The sequence below is a fragment of the Pelobates fuscus genome, chromosome 4 (genome assembly GCF_036172605.1).
Source record: "Pelobates fuscus isolate aPelFus1 chromosome 4, aPelFus1.pri, whole genome shotgun sequence".
Taxonomy (NCBI): domain Eukaryota; kingdom Metazoa; phylum Chordata; class Amphibia; order Anura; family Pelobatidae; genus Pelobates; species Pelobates fuscus.
This window is the reverse complement of record NC_086320.1, coordinates 308492929-308505607: the sequence shown is the minus strand read 5'-3', so window position 1 is coordinate 308505607 and position 12679 is coordinate 308492929.

Here is a 12679-nt window from a genome sequence, read left to right as displayed (position 1 = left end):
TTTTTCTGGCACTGGAGGGTCCCTCTACCTCCCACCCCCCAATCCCCGGTTACTGAAGGGGTGAAAACCCCTTCAGTCACTTACCTGGGACAGCGGCGATGTCCCTCGCCGCTGTCTCCGCCTCAGCGACGCTCCTCCTAGTGATTACGTCGGCCGGTGGGCGAGACTAATCTCGCTCACCGGCCGAGGAGACCTAATGCGCATGCGCGGAAATGCCGCGCATGCGCATTACGTCTCCCCATAGGAAAGCATTGAAAAATCATTTCAATGCTTTCCTATGGGGTTTTGAGCGACGCTGGAGGTCCTCACACAGCGTGAGGACGTCCAGCGACGCTCTAGCACAGGAAACCTGTGCTAGAACCCAGGAAGTGACCTCTAGTGGCTGTCTAATAGACAGCCACTAGAGGTGGAGTTAACCCTGCAATGTAAATATTGCAGTTTATGAAAAACTGCAATAATTACAGTTGCAGGGTTAAGGGTAGTGGGAGTTGGCACCCAGACCACTCCAATGAGCAGAAGTGGTCTGGGTGCCTGGAGTGTCCCTTTAAAGATTGCAATTTATTGATGAGCCTTCTATGTGCAACAGTGTCAAAAGCCTTACTGAAATTTAGGTAAGCAATGTCTCCTCCACCACCCTGATCTATTATGTTACTTACCCAATCAAAAAAATCAACAAGATTAGTTTGGCATGATCTCCCTGAAGTAAACCCATGTTGTCTCTGATATTGAAATCCATGTGATTTTAGATGTTCAACAATCCTATCCTTGAACATGGTTTCCATTACTTTCCCTACTACTGAAGTAAGGCTTACTTGCCTTTATTTGCCCGACTCCTCCCTACTACCTTTCTGTGAATGAGCACAACATTTGATAACGTCCAATCTTCTGGGACTACTCCTGTTAACAATGATTGGTTAAATAAATCTGTTAATGGTTTTGCTAATACACCACTAAGCTCTTTTAATAACGTTGGGTGTATTCTATCAGGCCCCATTTACTTATTTGTCTTTACGTTTTGACAGTTAAAATAAAACCTTTTCCTCTGTAAACTCATATGTAACAAATTACTCATTTGTCCTTTTTCCTAACTTAGGCCCCTTTCCTTTATTTTCATCTGTAAATACTGAACAAAAACGTTAATTGAGTTTTCTCACAATTATAAGATATGGAGACATTGGCTATGCAAGTTATAAACATAGAGGTTTAAGTGCGCCCTTTTTTCAAAGGGTTGTGCGGCAGTAGTCGCGATACAATTACGTAGTAACAATACAACATTAACAACTTATTAATACTCGTTGATTACAAGTTAACTTGGGAACATAGAACGATATGCATAGCAGTGTCTTGGGGCATGTGCTCGTGCTGTCCGAGTGTGCCATCCAAAACGGCAGAGTCAGTGGAGTATGTGGGCTGCTTGTTGGCTAGAGAAAAGACACTGTGTTGCAAATAGGGTGGTTGTCGGGGCCTAACGCCCTTGATATCGATGTCGGCCGCAGTCTTGTTGCCTCGATAGCTTTTGACTCTGGGCAGGTGGTTCTATGCATGACTGTGTGATATTATGGCGTTTCGTCGGGGCGTGCTACCGGTCTGCAAGTGGTTGGGTTTGCTAGCGCATGGAACTTTGCTGAGTTGGCGTGGGTGTCTTAAGGGACCCGTTGCGTGCCTATCGCGGCTTATGTTAGGCTTGACACTACAGGTTTCTATAATCGTTTTTTTAGTCGTCTTTTGTAGTAGTTGATCGTATGCCCAGGTGGGCATGTTGAGCAGGGGCTGTCACATAAAGTCCCCGAGTCACTCGCCTGAGCGTGCTGTGCCCTGGGTTTGTGAGACGGTCGAGATCGTCTGCTCAGGCATGGGTTTTGCCGCTTCTCGGTTATGTGGCTATGCTTGTGTTTGATCTATCATCCGTCTGCGTCCTGTTATCGGTTACCTGTGGGTGTCTGTGTTTGCTGTCGTGGGTGATATGGTACGTTGTGGGGTAGCTGTTTTTGTTTGTGTATGTTGACGGTTCTGGTGTTGGCAACACTCGTTGGATGGTATATTTGCCGGTTGTTTGTGCATTGGTTTCGTGTATAGGACCGAAACATGAGAGAGGGAGAAGAAGAGAAGAGAGAGAGGAAAAAAAAAAAAAAAGGGGGGGAGGGGTGTGGGGGGAGGAAGGGTAGTAGCGTGAGCCGACCTATGATGCAGGGCCCCTGCGTGCATCTAAGGAAGCTCCATGGGGGTGCCCCCTCTCCTCCCCTATTCCTTCTTGGTCCCGTCTGTGCGGCCCTCTGAGACAGAAATACTGTCCATGGGTACCATGTCAAAGCACATTTATCCAAGCGTCCCTGCAGGGATGCTGTCTTCATTTCCTTGTTGTGTATGTCCTCTACTCTCTCTACCCATTGTTGGAAGGTGGGAGCTTCCGTGCTCTTCCAGTGTGTGGGGATTAGTGTTTTTGCCGCTGTAAGTAAGTGTATGGTAAGGCCTCTTTTGTATGCCTTTATCGGTGTATGTGTGTGGTTTAAGAGCATGGTTAGTGGCTGAAGTGGAATGTCGGATGCCGTGATGTCACGGATTTGTTGGTTTATCATGCGCCAGTATGGCGCTATCCGGGGACATGTCCACCAGATGTGTAACCCCGTGCCTACATCAGCCCCGCATCTCCAACATTCGCCTGGTATTGATTCATGTACATGTCTGAGGACGTCTGGCGTCCTGTACCAGTATGTTAGGATTTTGTAGTTGCTCTCCTGGTATTTTGTACTGATGGATCCTTTATGCGTCAGCGTGGAAATTTTGGTCCATTCCTGTTCCGTCAGGTTAACACCCGTTTCCCTTTCCCATCTTGCTGTGAAACCCAGGGGGGTATTGTTAGTTTCCGCCTGTAGGACCGAGTATAGGGCTGAAATTCCATGTGTGAGTTGCATTGTTGTTCTAGGTACCCTAGGGGTCTGCGGAGGTGGTCCTTGCCTGACAGTTTGGTATAATATGTTTTGATCATGTGATAATGAAATACGTCCAATGTGGTGGGTCTGCGGTCTGGCATCAGGTCTGTCAGTGATTTGAGTCTGTTGTCTGTGCTCCAATGGCGCAAGTGCACCCAGTCGGAGGCCTGGAAGTTTGCAAGCGTGGCCAGGTGTAGACCCTCTGCGATTCTCGGGTTGCGCGTTATGGGAGTTAGTGGGCTTGGGGACGTGGTGAGCTTTTTGGTGAACCTTATTCCATACCATATTCTGAGGGTCGCGTCGATCATGGGGTTGTCCGTCAGTGCTTCCTCGAGCGTAGCGTCCCCAAGCCAGAGCACGGCGGGTATGTTACCCCGGGCTTGGAGTTTTTCCATGTGTACCCAGTGCTTGGAGGTTGGTTCAGTGTGCCAGTCAACCAGGCGTAATAGGTGGGTTGCGTGGTAGTACGCGAGTATGGAGGGTAGGCCAGCTCCTCCCTCAATCTTTGGCCTCTCCAGTATTGACCTGCGGATCCGGGCCGGTCGATTGTTCTAGACAAATTGGCGTATCGCTGTTGTTAGGGTGCGGAAAAAAGCTTGCAGGATGGATGGTTATGGGTATTGTCTGGAAGAGATACAGCAGCCTCGGTAAGATGTTCATCTTGACCGCATTCATGCGGCCAAACCAGGTGATGTAGCTGGGTGTCCACCATCTCAGATCTCCCTGTATAGCCGTAAGGAGGGGTGCAAAGTTCATTTGGTACATTTGTGCTAGGTCCGCTGGGAGCCATACCCCCAGGTATCGCAGTTTAGTAGCGCACAATCTGAACTGGAAGTGTGCACGGAGGTGAGATGCCGTGTCTGCCTTCGTGGAGATTGGCATGGCTTTGGTTTTGTCCAGATTGAGCTTTAGATTCGATACTGCCCCGTATTGCTTGAATGCTTCTAGTAGGTTAGGGAGTGAGATTCTGGGTTGTTCCAGGAAGAAGAGCATGTCATCGGCATATGCTGATACCCGGTGCTCGCTCCTCCCGTTGCGGGACCCCGTTATTCCCCCGTCCCGTCTGACCGCCTCCAGTAAGGGCTCTAGAGAGAGGGCAAACAGGAGGGGGGACAGGGGGCAGCCCTGACGGGTGCCATTGTGGACGGTGAAAGACTCCGTTAGAGCGCCATTGATGCGTATTCGTGCCGTTGGTGTTGTGTATAGTGCGGCTACCCACGCACGGATATTTGGCCGTAGCCCATGTGCCGCAGTGTCTCCGACATGTACGTCCAATCTACCCGGTCAAAAGCCTTTTCGGCATCGGTGGACAGGAGTACCGTTTCCGTTTTTCTTTTTGTGGCTGAGTGGATGACATTCAGGGCACGGATGGTATTGTCCCATGCTTCCCGTCCGGGTATAAACCCAACCTGGTCTGGGTGTATCAGGTCCGGCAGTGTTGGAGATAGTCTGAGTGCAATGGCCTTGGCAAAGAGCTTCAGGTCGGCATTGAGCAGGGAGATCGGACGGTAGATGGAGCAGGCGGAGGGGTCCTTACCTTCTTTTGGTAGTATTGTAACCACTGCGCGTAAGGTATCTGTCTCAAAGTGCTCGCCGTGGCATATGGCGTTAAGCCCTGATAGAAGCTTCGGTAGCAATATGTCCCGGAATTTGCGCAAGTAGGTTAGTGGTAGTCCGTCTGGACCAGGGGCTCGGTGCGATTTGGAAAGTTTCAGTGCGGTGGCCAGCTCTTCTATCGTCAAGGGGTGTTCCATCTCCGCTGCAACCTCCGGGGCTAGCTTGCGTGAGACGTGTCATTTCAAGTAGTCTGTGATGCGTCCCGCGGGGTTCTGTGATGCCGTATTTTGTCTGGATTGCGTTTGGTTATACAGTTCCGAGTAGTATTCCCGGAAGGCCTCCATGATGCCTTCGGGGAGCCTGGTGGTGTCTCGGTTCTTGGTGTGAATCTTGTGGATGTGCTGACTCCGGCGTTTGTCTCTGAGCATTTTAGCCAGTAGTCTCCCACTCTTGTTAGAGTGTTCGTAAAAGTATCTGGAGATTTTCTCATGTTGTACAACAGCCCCTGGGAGAGTATATTACGGAGCTCGTGGTGCTTTGCAGTAAGCTGCAGGTAAATACCGTCGTCCAGTGTGCTTTTGTGCTCTTGTTCAAGGTCAGCTAATTGTTTCGTTAGGGTGGTTATTCGATGTGTTCTGTCCCGTTTGCGTCGGGTGCTCTCGCTAATGAAGTGGCCACGGATGACGCATTTATGCGCTTCCCATATGGTCAGCGGGGAGACATCCGGCGTTTCGTTGGTTTCAAAGTACCGGGACAGAGTTTGTTCTGTCTGGGTGGTAAGTGCTAGATCGTCCAGAAGGCTTTTGTTCAGTTTCCATTGTCCTTCGGTTTATACAACGGGGAGGCGGTGGCTATTGTAACAGGTGCATGGTCCGAGTCTATCGTAGGTCCTATGTCGGCTCTTTGGAGCAGCGGCAGGAATTCTTGTGCCATGATATAGTCTATTCGACTGTAATGTGAGTGGACAGCCGAGTAGTGTGTGTCGTCCCGGGCTTCTGGGTGTACCGTCCTCCAGCAATCGACCAACCCCAGCTTACCCAGGGACCTCATTGTGGAGCAGATGCAATGCGCGGGGATTGTACTCAATCCCCTGGAGGTGTCTAGATGGGGATCAAGTGGGACGTTAAAGTCCCCTGCAACCAGTAGTAGGCCCTCCCTACCTACCATAGCCGCCTGAGCAGATGTGCTCTCTTTTCGGGCACATTCAGTCCGTGAACATTATTGGACCAGTAGATTAGGCTTGCTGGTTTAAGACTCATCTTAATTCTTGGTGAGGGGAGGAGGAGGATGTGAGTTGGTCAGGGAGGGAGGGCTGGTTAGAGGTAGTAAGCTCAGTGGAGGAGAAGAGGAGAGAGAAAAGAGAAAAAAACAAAAAACAAAAAAACACACACAACACAAAACAGCTACCCCCTCTGGGGTGAGTGTAACGTCTACCCGGTACCGGGTGGGAGTGTTCAGAGAGAGTAGGGACCAGCCCTTCTCTGTGAACTCCGGTAGTACTTACAGTTTGGGTATGTTACAGTGGGGTTCGTGGTATAAACCAGCGAGTGTGGGCCCATCCCTGTGGTGATAGGAAGTCGTCTCTGTCCTCCTCTGGCTCCCAACCCGTGTTTGAGGCTGTTGGTTATTTAGTGTCGCAGTGGAGCATGGGGAGAGAGAGTGTGTTCACCATCTGGATTTAATCAATGGTTGGTCCGGGGTCTTGTGATTATGTGTTGGTTATGTGTTACTTCATCACGGTCCTATGTCGCTTGGGCCTGTCGTACGTCTCCCGTCTTTCCCCTCTGTACATACATGTCCTGTCTAAGGCAAGGCCAGGGGCTCGTATGGGGGTCTGGGGTCTGCGTGCCGTGTCTCAGGGTGGTCTGCATGTGTACATATGCGTGTGTGTAGTGATGCGTAGCTAACAACTATATACATTATGTACATTTGAATCAGTCCCCCGTCCCGCTCCTGCATCCTGCCTGTGTACCACCCCCCACTCCACCCGTCCCAGTGCTGGAGATGAAACCGTGGACCCTGGCCTTGGGAGCCTTGCTGTCAGCTGTATTGGGTCTCATTGTAGTGGCCTGGACTCACAATGACCGGGCTCGGATCACCCGGTACCCACGGCGGCGCAAGTGCCCCACCTCCCGCGACCCCGTCCCCAGATGTGCAGGCCTCTAGACCTCCCCCTATACTTGTATCACTGGCTGATTCGGTACTGGTCCATGGTTACATAGTCCTGGCTAGAACCCCCGTACCCTTCCCAACTAGGGGTGCCTGAGGGGACATACCCCATCCACAGTCCTAGGCAGCAATGTTCACGATAGTCCCAGTGAGTGGCAAGGGAGTCACTATTGAGGCCAGGGCGCGTTCGGTGTTCCCTCAGCCCTACCTTATTCTTCCGGGCCTGACTGGCCTCCTTGTCGTCGTTGAGGTCTCTGGGTCGTTCTTAGATTCTGTGCGACCTCCGTGGGGCCCGAAGCTCGCGCCTGCAGGCCCTCCAGTATCCAATTCGGCACCGAGACTGCAGGTAGGCCGGTAGCCCTGAGGAAGCGTGGGACATCGTTGGGCCAGCGGATAACGTGCCAGGTATTATCCACCCTGGCCTGTAGGCTGAAGGGGAACCCCCACTTGTACCGGATCCTCTGTTCCTGCAGCATGCTGTTTAAAGTGCGCAGGGCCCGGCGTGCATCCAGTGTGATAGTGGAGAGGTCATGGTACAGGACACCTGTGCATCCATGAAGGTTATGTTGTGCTGTGTTCTGGATTCATGCATGAGGCTTTCTTTGAGGGGGAAGGATGTCAGGCGGCATATGATGTCCCTGGGCTGGCCGTCACTCCTCGGTGCTCTAAGGGCCCGGTGTGCCCTTTCAATGCCAAAGTCGGATGGGGCAGCTTCTCCCAGTATTTGGTGGAACAGACCTGTCAGGAGCTCTCGGGGATCTTCGTCGTCTGCCTCCGGTATGCCCCTTATCCGGATATTGTTCCGGCGCCCCCTGTTATCCAGGTCTTCGACCTGTCGGCGGAGATCAAGGAGGATGTTACCTTGTCTCGTGGCGGCCAGATCAGAGGCCTGTTGGTGCTGTGCGGACTGCAGTCGGTCCGCCTCATGGTCATCAACCAGCTGCTCTAATGCTGTGAGGTCTGTCCTGACGGCCGCGATCTCCTCCCTGATGGTCGCTCGCAATTCGGCCACCAGGTCCTTCTTGTCCGCCTGCGTCATCATGTTGGCGGAGATTGCCGCCAAATCTGCCGAGATCTGGGCAAGGGAGCCGCATGGGGGTGAGTCGGGGGTCGAGCCCGTCTGACTGTCCGAACTCGGGGACGGTGGTGGCGGGGCCTCCTGGTCCCCCGTGCCGTGTAGGCCGTGCGGTGTGGATAGAAATTCGTCCATCGGGCCGGATTGTTGCCACGTGGAGGGTGCTTTTGCCTGTCCAGAGGTTGTCAATCTCTTTGATTTCCCCATTAATGTGGGTATTTAGTGCTTTGAAAGCGGGCTGCACGAGTTGGGGCCTAGGAGCTCAGGAAATATGCGTCCTACTCCATCAGTGTCTAGGCCACGCCCCCCGTCAGTTAGACCTTTATCCTCTTCTACATACCTTCCTTCTTTTATTTTAATCTAACTAATGCTTCTTTTACTTTTACTTTCCTTTTCTCGTGTATGTATCTAAAAAATGTTTTGTCCCCCTTTTTTTTTTTTTTTTTTTTTTTTAGTGACTGTGCTATTTTCTCTTCTGTGTGTGATTTGGAAGCTTTTATAACTTGCTTAGCCGTTTTCTGCCCAATCTTATAGATCTGTCTATCTTCCTCACTCTGTTTTTTTTTATAATTACTAAATGCTAACTTTTTGTTTTTTACTATTTTGGCCACATCTGTGGAGTACCACAGTGGTTTCTTACATTTTTTGCTTTAACTGACAAGCCTAATGAAATTTTTCGTTGCCTTCAGTAGTGCACATTTTAAATAGACCCATTTCTCTTGGACTCCATTTAAACTGATCCAGTCTGATAATGACTCCTTTACACATATTCTAATTTTCTAATGTCTAAAACTTTTGTTTTTGTGTGGTGTGACTCAGTTTCTGTTTCTTATATTAAACCATACTGACTGATGATCACTGGATCCTAAAATTTCACCTACAGTAATATCTGATACCAAATCTCCATTTGTTTACACTAAATCTAGTATGGCCTCTTTACGAGTTGGCTCCTCAATGACTTGTTTTAGAGACAATCCCAGTAGGGAGTTTAGAATATGTGTGCTCCTGGCACAAGCAGCTATTTTGGTTTTCCAGTTCACATCAGGAAGATTAAAGTCACCCATGATGATAACTTCCCCCTTCATTGTCATTTTAGCTATTTCCTCAACTAGTAGATTATCTAACTCTTCTATAAAACACCTACACGAGTTACTGTGCGATTGCCAAATTCTAACATAACCCAAATGGACTCTATGTTCGTCTTACTAACTTTTATTAGGCTAGATTTTATGCTATCCTTCACATACAGGGCCACCCCTCCCCCTTTCTTGCATTCCCTGTCTTTTCTATATAAAGAGTACCCTGGTATTACTATGTCCCAGTCATTTTTCTCATTATACCATGTCTCAGTTACAGCGACTAAATCTGCATTATCAGTTTCCATTATTGGATCTTATTCCCTAAACTAATTTTTAACACACTTGCTACAGGCACCTTCTGTCCTTGTATTGGGGGACAATTGGATTGATGTTTTATCACCCTTTTGCACCCCCCCCCCCCCCCCCCCTCCTAGTTTAAATACATCCTAGCAAAACCTCTGAATTGCTCACTGGGAACATTTGTTCCCTTTTGAGAAAGATGCAAACCATCTTTTTTGTACAGTTTATTTCCATTCCAAACAGAGCTACCATGAGAAATAAAGCCAAATCCTTACTCCCAACACCATTAGTACAAGAACAACCCCGAGTATTAAGTTGGATGCATAGTGAATGTAAACATATGTGAACCATCACCACAATATATATCGGCAATGACTTACCTGAATAGGTTTAACCCAGCTCCAGGGAAGGGAAAAGTAATTGGGTTGGGGGGGGGGAATACTCGCATCCTGTCATTATTAAAATTAAGATTAAATTATTAAACTAAAGCTAGCATAATCTTCAATTTTATTACATGACAGGAGGCTTAATATTTTGCAGTTTTAACGCAAAGGCAGTAGTGAGAAGGCGGCATGAGAAGGCGGGCGGAAGTAGAACGTACGGTAGGTGATTTCCTGTGACCAGTCTGCCGCAAGTAATATGTCTGATAAGGAGGCCCCCGCCAAACCGAGTGACCCCTGAACGAAGAGTCAATCCCGGCGAGAGATAAGTCATTGTACCCATCAGGACAATGTGGTAACCGATACCGGCCCATGTGGTCTAACATAGGACACCATTAATTGTTTGGATAATTGTCTGGTAGCTAGAAGCCTAACTGTAGCAGTAACGTAGTCGTGTAATGCCTGGACCACACAAAGTTGGGGTTCCAATGGAAAAAATGGATAGACAATCGCAGTAGAATTCGACTTGGTACGTCGAGACAACCGAAAAGCGACCCCTTCCGGAGAAAATGAGAAGGCGTCTAGGTCAAAAGCCCGAATTACCGAAATCCGAGGGAAAGATACCAAACACAGAAGGGATGTAAACTTCGCCGTCAATTGTCGTAAGGACAACTTATCGTTTAAAGGCCCCTCCTAAAACAAAGAACCTGGGCTACACCCCAAAGGGAGGAGTATTTGGGGGCTGGAGGTCTACACACCCGAATGCCCCGAAGCAGTCTACAAACCAAAGAATTTTGACCTATCGGTTTCTCTTGGATTGGGATGTGAGCCGTCGATATCGCAGAACGCACCCCGTTAATGGTCTGGTAAGACTTACCTTTCGATAACAGAGATGCCAGAAAGTTCAATATGGAGGATATAGAGGCCGTAAAGGAATCGGTATTCCATCCCACATACCAATTGTTCCATGAATTCCAAGCCGAGAGGTGACATTTCCATGTTCCTGGGGCTCATGAATCCCAGAGGATATCCCTAGCTGTTGACGCTAGGTCTTTGGTACACCAAGCACCCCTGAAAGACTCCAAGTTAGTAAAGAGAGATGTCAATCTTGTAGCATGGGGTGAGGATTCTTCATGGGGTCCGTGAGCAACATTTGATCGTCCGGCAGTAGCAGAGGATTTTGCCACGACAGTGCTAGGAGATCCGGGAACCAGGGTTGACTCCGCCACCAGGGGGTCACCAGGAGGATCGCCACTTCCTGCAATCTGATGTAATGGATCACTCTCACAACCATTGCGAATGGCGGAATGCATAAGTACATTTGGGTGGCCAGTTCTGCAGAAGTTCATCTACCGCCGAACCCTCCCGGTCTGGCAACCAAGTGTAGAAAATCGGTAGTTGTCGGTTGGTGCGAGACGAGAAAAGGACCCCTCAACCTGTTCAGCATTGCAAATACGTGCAAATCCAGATACCAATCGCTTGTCTTGCTGTTGTCACTTGCTAGTGAGAACCAGTCCGCTGTCAGGTTAGTTTCTCCTCGCAGATGTTCTGCCATCAATGTGATAATGCGTGGTAGGCAATAATCGAAGATTTCCTTTTTGAGTTTTACCAATATCTGAGAGCGAGTGCCACCTAGGTGGGTGATGTATTGAACTGCGGAGACATTGTCCACGCCTGCATACATTCGAGCCATCATCGCAGTTCTAGCCGTACTTCCTCTGTCATAAAGACAGGCTGGTCATAAGTGGTGTTCCTCCTGAGGAAACGAGCTTTTAGGCATTGCATGGCCCGATAGTGCAGCGCGCCTGGGAAAATCGTCTGGATGGAGGAGAATAGAAGGCCCATTATCTGTGCTAGCATTCTGAGTGGGATTGCGTCCCAATGCATTATTTTGCGTATCTCCTTGCGAATCGCTGTGACTCTGGTAGCTGGAAGTCGTAGTGTACATTGAGTCAATGATGAATCCCAGAAATTGGACACATTGAGTTGGAATCAGTGATGATTTCGTCCGATTCACCAGGGAGCCGAGGGCTTCTAGCAAGGTCAACGTGTTGTCCGTGGTTGAGACTAGATTACTTAGAATCTGGTAGAAGAGTAGAATGTCACCCAGGTAAATAAAGCAACGCATGCCTTGTCCTCGCAAGTGGGCCATTACTGGTTTCAGGACTTTTGTACAGCACCATGGTGCTGAACTGAGTCCAAAGGGCAGACAGGTGAATTGCCATGGAGTCACATCCCAGAGGAATCGTAAGAAGGGACGACTGTCGTCGTGTATTGCCACAGATAGATATGCGTCTTTTAGATCTAAAACTGTGGAGCATTGGAGTCCTGATGTGCATGCATGGTGAGCGCCATGTGTGCATGCAATGCTTTCCTATGAGCTACCGTGTCATATGACCGAGTTTGACTTGGTCTGCGCTGTGGAGCCCCTATAGTGGCTGTCTGGCTGTTCGCAAACTCGTCTCAGTCTGGAAGGCCACCAGTGGTCAGGGTGGTGTAAATAGATCCAAAGATCATGGTGCATGTCAACCTGGCAGTAACAATCACTTGATCTCAGCATAGAGAAATAAACCAATATTTACAAATGATCACATTCACTTTTTTACGTTTGCACCAGTTTTGTGGATATGCACCATTTTCTTCTATATAAAACTGTTACTCTACCTTTATGCATTGGTGACTTTTTCCCCATCTTTTCTGTAATACACCAAATAAACATTTTTTTTTACTCTTGCACCTTCTTTTTGCAAAGTGATTTTTATTGAGTTTTCCAATAAATACAGGCATAACAGGTGTATTGACTCAGCAAAGCATGATCTTTCTATATATATTGGGAACAACAAACGTGAAGAGAAAAAAAGAACCAAAAGGGAACCGGAAAACAGAGTCAAAGATTGTCACGTTCACATATAGTCAGATGGAGCTCAACTGCAGATTCCAGACTGAATAGATGTGAATGTAATATATTGAGGAAATAAAGAGATGACAGTTCACCAGAGAATTCACTTATACTGTGTCTTTAATATTTTGATTGGAGGAACATAGGTGCTGTATCTTTAAATACTTCAGAATTGGTGAGTGATTCTTAGATTGTCTTATACAATTGATTTGCAGCAATAATTCAATGAAGGAAGGTAGTTGATATTAACTTGCAGAGAATTGATTTAGATTAATTGGTAGAAAACATAT